The following is a 9317-nucleotide window of genomic DNA, read 5'->3' as shown; positions in this document are numbered from 1 at the left end:
CATCACTGACTCGATGCACGTGAGTCTGAGTGAACTCCGGGAGTTGGTGATAGACAGAGAGGCCTGGCGTGCTGCAATTCATGGGGTTGCATAGAGTAGGACAGGACTGAGTGACTGAACTGAACTGAACTGAACTAACGTTTCAAAACAACCACGGATGCTACTCTAGTCGGGTGGGTGGTCCAGTTTTATTTGGTTGGTAATCACATTCTTAGGATGGCTAACATTGTCACAGTTTTACAGATAAGGTAGCTACAGAATGGTTCAGTAACTTGTTCCAAGCCCTACTATTAGCAAGTGGTAGAACTTGTGGCCAAATCTAGGCCTGTCAGCAGGAGCCACAGGCTTAACCCTCACATCACTGGTGAGCAATCCCATTCTACCAACAGTGAAGGTGGCTTAAAGATGCTGTTTCTTGTGTGTATTTAGTTTCTATCCTTCATGTCAATGTCACTTCCAAACCCTCAGTGCTCTTTCAAGTCTCTCAGCTCCTCCTCTCTCAATTATCAAGGATGTCTGTCCAAATTCAGAATGTTCTGCCCTCCCTCTCTTTGAGTACCTATGTGTCCTTAAAATTATTAACACTGTTTTCATCTTTAATTTCACTTCTTTCTAGTTACGTCCTACAAAATGCACTTTAATCTTTTGGTGAAGTTTAATCTCTATTTTTTTCTGGGATCATATTTCCTCATATTGTTTTGCCTTTAATCCATATTTCTCTTTCTTCTATCTAGAAATATGTCCTCTCCATTGACACCTAAGCATGTTTCAACCTCTTCTACCTTGATCTTCCTTGCTTCGGAATCTCTCTCTCTCTTTGTAGTCCTCTATCACTCTCTTTATATTTCTCAGGCTCACTTTTATACACTGTGGAATCCATTTTCCCCTTTTCAATAATTCTTTACACTGTGTAATTTGAGAATGACCACTCCTATTTTTTTCCCTGAAACTCTCTAATTGTAAACACATTTCTATAACATTTCACACATGTAGGTGGTTTTCTATTGCTTTTTATTTACAGAGTACACTTTCAAATTTTTTTTTTTTTTCATTTCAGAAATAACAGCTTGGGACCTCCTAAAAAGACAGGGATCTTAGGGATTTTTTTGGTTTATGTTAGTAACTTTTATTAGTGTTACATTATCCACTCTTCTCCAAAGGGGCCTGAAAGTGAAAGTGAAAGCGAAAGCGTTCAGTCATGTCTGACTCTGTGATTCCATGGACTGTAGCCTACCAGGCTCCACTGTCCATGGGATTTTCCAGGCAAGAATACTGAGTGGGTGGCCATTTCTTCTCCAGGAGATCTTCCCGACCCAGGGATTGAACCTGGATCTCCTGCATTATAGGCAGACGCTTTACTGTCTGAGCCACCAGGGAATGACAAAGGTGCCTGCTGCTGCTGCTGCTAAGTTGCTTCAGTCATGTCTGACTCTGTGCAACCCCATAGATGACAGCCCACCAGGCTTCGCCGTCCCTGGGATTCTCCAGGCAAGAACACTGGAGTGGGTTGCCATTTCCTTCTCCAACAAAGGGGACTTTAACCTCTGTCATTAGACAGACCTCTGGGAGGCACCACAGGCTGAACATTTTTGGCAATACAGCTGTGATATTTTCTAGAAATGCCTAGGTGCTTAATTATCCATTACACATTTGGGATGCTGTGGGGTTTTTTTGTTTTTTTTTTTTTTTGAGTTGGTGATAAAAAATTTAATTTTATAAATATTCTTTTTAAAAAATGAACTGCAGTTGATTTCAGAGAAGGGCATGGCAACCCACTCCAGTATTCTTGCCTGGAGAATCCCATGGACAGAGGAGCCTGGTGGGCTACAGTCCATGGGGTCGCAAAGAGTCGGACACGGCTGAAGCGACTTAGCATGCACACATGCAATTGACTTATAATATTGTGTTAGTTTCAAGTATACAGCAGAGTGATTAGTTATGCACAGTTTTTCAGGTTATTTTCCATTATAGGTTATTATAAGATGTTGGTTATATAGATATTCTTATGGAGGACCATCAGATGAAAATATTGGAACCATCTGGGAGTTTATAGTCATTCAAAATGAGAGAACATAAGTGCTCATGATTTTTGCCCAAATTTCCAACAATATGCAGCAAAGACTAGGAAATAACCAGTCCTTTATGACCTATTTAGACATTCTCTGTACTCCATCTTCAGGATGATTTTTTTCCCCATTTTTCCTATCAATTAAATAGTACAGAAATTTTCTTAGAGACTTCTAGCCCAATAGTGAATAGAGAATATAGTGGAATTTCTTGGTATATGAGAACTTAAGCAGATTGACTATAACATACAAGTGAAACCAGTGCTGTCCTACTCATCATTGCTGCCTTAGAGCAACCAGAACCTAGATGTTTTCAGAGACTTCTAATCTATAATAATTAGAATATTCTCCCTTTCACTTAATAATTTTAACCTAGTATACCATTTTATTATCTTAGATACTTTTAAATGGTAATATGTATTGTACTTATCTTAAGAATTCCATCAGTTATTTCTGATATTTGTGTTTTTTTAATCCTGAAGAGAATTTAAAGTAATAGTATATTTTTATATGTTCTTTAGTTTATACTATATTTAAAATATATTTCAGATATTTTAGATATAGATTGTTGTTGTTCAGTCTCCCAGTTCAGCATCTGACCCAGTTGCTACCCAGTTGGACTGCAGCATGCCAGGCCTTCTTGTCCTTTACTATCTTCTGGTGAGATAGATTACAGTATGACAAAATTGCAAGGGTTATCTGTCCAGAATGCAATGGTTAGTAGTTATATTATTAACTCACCAATTCAAATTTGTAGTAAGATTACCAGTATAAGTAGAAATAAAAAAATAGTAAGACAACCCAATAGAGCTTGCCCCAATAGTAGACGAATAAACTATAGAGAGATATAGATATAGTTGTTCACATTAACAGATGCTCTAATAATTTGCCTTAAAATAATTTTGACAGTTGTTACACAAGATCACTTACTGTACTTCAATATCAAATTTCAAAACTTTTCTTTTGAATTACGTTTGCAGGTCATATGTAAGCTCATACTCATGTATTCACCTTATGATATGTTTTCATAATAGAACATGCTATTTTATAGAATTTTTACCTAAATAAAATTTCTAACATAAGACATCTACAAATCATTCATTCTCAGATTTGCTGCTTTGAAAATCTAGTGTGCACTCTTCACATGGTTGTGAAAATATTTGCTACCAACTGCATTTGAGAATCTAATAAATGCTACAGAGAGATCATCTCCCCTATTGATCATCTCCCCTACTGAAAAATTTATATACAGTGTTCTGAGGATGAAGACATAATCTTTATCTCTCTCAAGTCCCCATTGAACAGGACATTTGAAAAAAAACTTTATCAAAGAATCTACATTTTATTTGAAAAACAAGTTAGTAGTAAGCCTAGGTATGATTGGCGAAATTAAAGGAAATTAAAGATTCAAAACAGGGTCAATTTTCTTCTCTGGACCTACTGATTGTATTGAGAGATACCTCAATATATGCAACTGAAGTTTAATCATATATGCTTTTCTTTATTTCTTTTTTTTTTTCCTTGTCTGAAGTTATAGATTAGGTCATCAATATCAATTTCCTGTTGCCCATGAAGATGTTTCTGTGGTCAAATTCTTTCTACAAGATAAAATTCTTGCAAAATATGGAGTGGATCCCACTTGAGTCTGCATTTCAGGTGATAGTGCTGGGGGTTTAATTGCAGCAACAGTGGCTCAACTGGTATGTTTTATGTGTTATATGTTATACTTATTTATAACACATACTATAACTCTAACACAAAAGTGTCATTTTGTTAGAATGTTTTTAATGAATTTATATTTTAAACTGCTAAATGGAAAAACCAACAACAAAGAAACCTGTCCTTTTACATAACTTTACCTTTAGATAATGTGGCTCTAAAGCATTGAAGGAAAAAAAATATACTTGTAAATAAACCTCCTAATTTAATCACCAATTTTGAGGGAAATAAAACATGTCTAGGAACCATTTTTAATGTGATAAACAGATTTGTTCTCCTTGCTGCTGCCGCTGCTTTGTCGCTTCAGTTGTGTCCAACTCTTTGTGACCCTATGGACCATCACCCTCCAGGCTCCTCTGTCCATGGGATTCTCTAGGCAAAAGTACTTGAGTGGGTTGCCATACCCTCCTCCAGGGGATCTTCCAGACCCAGGGATTGAACTCGGGTCTCTTGCATTGCAGGCAAATTCTTTATCACTGAGCCACCAGGGAAGCCTGTTGTTCTCTTTAAGTAAACTGTACAGTTTACCAAGCACTTGGGATTATTGTAGTTCATGTATTTCAGTGGAATGTGAGGAGATAACATTTGGGCCACATGTCATGCTTACATGGAAGAATCACTACAGTAATAAAAAAGAAAAATGGCCATTTTTACAGCGTTCAAACCCTTGCTGCTGTTCATTGTTCAGTTACCAAATCATTTCTGACCCTTCTTGACCCCATGGACTGCAGTACACCAGGCCTTCTTGTCCCTTATTATATCCCAGAGTTTGTCCAAGTTCATGTCCATTGTATCGATGATGCCATCCAACCATCTCATCCTCTGTCACCCTCTTCTTCTGCCTTCGGTCTTTACCAGCATCAGAGTTTTTCCCAATGTGTTGGCTATTTATATTAGGTGGCCAGAGTATTGAAGCGTCAGTATTTAAGGTTGATTTCCTTTGGGATTGACTGGTTTGATCTTCTTGCTGTCCAAGGGATGCTCAAGAGGCTTCTCCAGCATCCCAGTTGGAAAACATCAATTATTTGGGCTTCCCTGATAGCTCAGTTGGTAAAGAATCCACCTGCAATTCAGGAGACCCCAGTTTGATTCCAGGGTCAGGGAGATCCCCTGGAGAAGGGAAAGGCTACCCACTCCAGTATTCTGGCCTGGAGAATTCCATGGACTGGATAGTCCATGGGGTCTCAAAGAGTCAGGCACGACTGAGCGACTTTCACTTTCACTGCCTTCTCTATGAAAAAATCTTTGCTATGTGCAATTAAATAATAGCAGCCCACAATAACTAATACATTTGAAAAAGGAATTCAGTAGAATATCTTCTTACTTACAAAACTAATTTTTTTGAACAAAACTGACTTAATAAGAGGGATACCTATCTTTAAAACCAGTAGGATCTTCTAACTCCTCTTGTAGGATCACTTTTGCTACTAGCCTGAGAAGGTATTGGTTGAGTCTCTCTGTCTCATTTTTGTTTATGTGTGTGCAGTTGTTCTTCCACTCTGCTTATGAGATGAGCCAGCTGGTTTAGAAAATAATCTGTCTGAGGGCACTGGGGTGTGATCAAGGGCATAAGAGAGATTACGTTAGAGAAATTTGTCTTTCCTCATTTTCCGCTTTGGAACTGTGGCACCCGTTATACCGTGAGTGTGCAGTTTCAGTTGGTTGGCTAACATGTCCCCTTGTGAGGTTCCACTGGGATTATTTTCCATTAATTCTCTCATTTGGTATGTCAGCTACTTTGATGAGGGGTTAACTTTAAGAAAGGCCCTCCAGATACTGAGATTTTCGTGTGGAGTGGCAGCTGGTATATTTATTTCTATAGATGTCATTAAGAAGGTTGATCTGTGTCTAGGCTCCTCAGAGGTTAATTGTAGGTTTTCTTCTGTACATCATAGAAGTAAAAGAAAGGGGAAGGGAAATGTATGATGGCCCTTCTCACCCCATAGCTGAAATCTCAGGATCTCTTATCTCTACAAGAAAGAGAATCTCCAAATACATGCTGCATGAAGGTGAGTTGTATATTAGGAATATTTCCTTTAACTTGATAGAATTCCTTTTGAATTTAGATAATGTGAATTTGGATATTGATATCCTGTTGCTGTATTCATTTTTTTCTTCTCACTTAGGTCATTTTAGGTCAAAAATGATTTTCAATATAGGTAACTTTTCATCTTTCCTATGTTATGCTATGCTATGCTAAGTCGCTTCAGTCGTGTCCGACTCTGTGCGACCCCATAGACGGCAGCCAACCAAGCTCCGCCGTCCCTGGGATTCTCCAGGCAAGAATACTGGAGTGGGTTGCCATTTCCTTCTCCAATGCAGGAAAGAGAAAAGTGAAAGTGAAGTCGCTTAGTCGTGTCCGACTCTTAGTGACCCCATGGACTGCAGCCCACTAGGCTCCTCTGTCCATGGATCTTCCAGGCAAGAGTACTGGAGTGGGGTGCCATTGCCTTCTCCTCATCTTTCCTAGGAATCACATAATTATTTTTTTATTTGGTGGTTCCCTGGTGACTCAGTCGGTAAAGAGTCTGCCTGCAATGCGGGACACCTCGGTTCAATCCCTGGGTTGAGAAGATCTCCTGGAAAAGGAAATAACAACCCACTCCAATATTCTTGCCTGGAGAATTCCTTGGACAGAAGAGCCTGGTGGGCTACAGTCCTTGGGATCACAAAGAGTCAGATGCAACTGAGTGACTAACTGTAACTTACATATATGAATAGATGCATGCGTGTATATGTGTGCATCATTACTTTAGTGATGAAAGTGGGATGACACATTTTAATGCCCTATGAAGTATAAATATGATGAAAATAATTACTAGGAACTATATCATTTTTATAATTATTTACATCATCACAGCTGATATGATTGGAGGAAAGGCTGCTACTGCTGTAGTTTTGAAGCCTTTGATTCATTCACATTTTATTATACAGTTTTTTTCAGATACAGAATGATCCAGAATTCAAAAATAAACTGAAAGCACAAGCTTTAATTTACCCTGGCTTACAGGTCCTTAATATCTCCATTCCTTCTCACAGAGAAAATGAGCACGGTCCATTTCTGTCAAAGAAACTGGCATTAGAACTTGCATGCCTGTATTTGACTCAGGATAAAGCACTCCCTCAGGCAATGACGAAAAATCAACACATGCCTCATGGGCCAAGGCATCTGTTCAACCCAGTTAACTGGAGTACCTTCCTTCCTGAAGAGTGTAAGAGGAACCATATATATACAGAACCAATTCTTGGAAGACTCAATCCTTCATATTCAGCACTTTTGGATAGTAGGTTATCACTCTTGGCAGTCAATGATTCCCAGCTGCAAAATTTGCCCATAACTTACATCCTCACCTGTCAACATGATATTATAAGAGATGATGGGCTTATGTATGTCTCATGAATTCAAAATGTTGGAGTTAAAGTTTCTCATGACTATATGGAGGATGGAATCCATGGAGCTTTATCATTCATGGCTTTGCCAATTTATTTACAGCTAGGCATTAGGATAAAAGATAAGTATATTAATTGGCTAGAAGAAAATCTATAAATAATACATATAGCTAGCTAATCAGTTATAGTCTACAGGATATATTTTGAGATTTGTGAGTTTAAGGAACAATATCACAATTTTAGCTTTGGATAAATTTAGGTTTAAATCAAAGCAAAATAACTATGTATCTTTGAAAAAATTAGTTTCCCTAATCTTAAATCTTGCTACAGTGAAGACTTCTGCTATATTTATCCTAATATATATCATTTACTTTCTCTGACACATGGTAAATATTCACCAATCATAGTAAAGTATAAAAACAAAGTATGATTATAGGCAAAATATACACAATAGTTTCAAGACAGTTACAGGAATGGTAGTGGTAAGTGAGGATAAGTTTTAAGGAAAAAAAAAAACTTGTAGTTTTCTTTAGATAGGGTTGGGTCATACTATCTTCAAGTCATTTTGTCAATTAATCATCCATACATTAATTTTATGCACTCTGTAAACTGTTAGTTTTCTTTCATTCATTTAATACAGAAGTCTGCTTTCAGGCATGTTATTGTTGTTCAGTTGCTAAGTCATGTCCGACTTTTTGCTATCCCATGTACTGCGGCTTGCCAGGTTTCCCAGTCCTTTACTATCTCCCACAGTTTACTTAAATTCATGTCCATTGAGTCAGTGATGTTTTCTAACCTACTCATCCTCTCCCTCCTTCTCTTTTTGCCTTCAATCTTTTCCAGCATCTGGGACATTTCCAATGAGTCAGCTCATCACATCAGGTGGCCAAAGTATTGGAGTTTCAGCTTCAGTGAATCAGTCCTTTGAACGAATATTCAGGGTTGATTTCCTTTGGTTTCAAACCAGGTTTGACTGGTTTGACCTCCTTGCAGTCCAAGGGACTCCCAAGAGTCTTCTCCAGCATCACAGCTTGAAAGCATCAACTCTTCAGCATTCAGCCTTCTTTGTGGTCCAACTCTCACATCTGTACATCACTACTGGAAAAGCCACAGCTTTGATTATATGAACCTTTGTTGGCAAAGTACAACTTTGCTTTTTAATACACTCTCCAGGCTGGTCATAACTTTCCTCCTGAGGAGCAAGCATCTTCTAATTTCATGGCTGCAATCACCATCTGCAGTAATTTTGGAGCCCAAGAAAAGAAATCTGTCACTGCCTCTACTTTTTCCCCCTTTTATTTGCCATGAAGTGATGGGACCAGATGCCATGATTTTAGTTTTTTGAATGTTGCATTTTAAGCCAGCTTTTTCACTCTCCTCTTTCATCTTCATCAAGAAGCTCTTTATTTCCTTTTCACTTTCTGCCATTAGAGTGGTATCATCTGTATATCCAAGGTTGTTGATATTTCTCCCATCAATCTTAATTCCAGCTTCTGATTCATCCAGCATGGCATTTTGAATAATTTACTCTGCATATAAGTTTAATAAGCACAGTGACAATATACAGCCTTGTCATACTCCTTTCCCAATTTGAATCAGTTAGTTGTTCCATGTAATGTTCTAACTCTTCTTGACTCGCATATGGATTTCTTAGGAGACAGGTAAAGAGGTCTCATATTCCCATCTCTTCAAGAATTCTCCAGTTTTTTTGTGAGCCACACAGTCAAAGGCTTTGGCATAGTCAATGAAATAGAAGTAGATGTTTTTTTGGAACTCCCTTGCTTTTCATATGATCCCTACTTTCTTCAATTTAAGCCTGAATTTTGCAATAAGGAACTGATGATCTGAGCCACAATCAGCTCTAAGGCTTGTTTTTACTGACTGTAAAGAGCTTCTCCATTTTCTGCTATAAAAATTATGATCAATCTGACTTCAGTATTGATCAATCTGACTTCATCCCATTTGGGATGTCCATGTGTAGAGTCATCTTTTGTTACTGGAAAAAGGTGTTTGCTATGACCAGTGTTTTCTATTGAGAAAACTGTTAGCCTTTGTCCTGCTTCATTTTGTACTCCAAGGCCAAACTTGCCTGTTACTCCAGGTATCTCTTGACTTCCTGCTTTTGCATTCCAAATCCCCATG

General features: G+C 38.1%; 1 pseudogene; it reads left to right on the top strand.

The window, feature by feature from the left end:
* The first annotated feature begins 216 nt into the window (after nt 1-216).
* LOC113898098 lies at nt 217-7332 on the top strand (annotated as a pseudogene).
* The last annotated feature ends 1985 nt before the right edge of the window (nt 7333-9317 follow it).

Source organism: Bos indicus x Bos taurus, chromosome 1, assembly GCF_003369695.1.
Source record: "Bos indicus x Bos taurus breed Angus x Brahman F1 hybrid chromosome 1, Bos_hybrid_MaternalHap_v2.0, whole genome shotgun sequence".
Lineage (NCBI taxonomy): Eukaryota > Metazoa > Chordata > Mammalia > Artiodactyla > Bovidae > Bos > Bos indicus x Bos taurus.
Note: the sequence above shows the minus strand (reverse complement) of the source record. Positions and strands in the feature narration are given on the sequence as shown.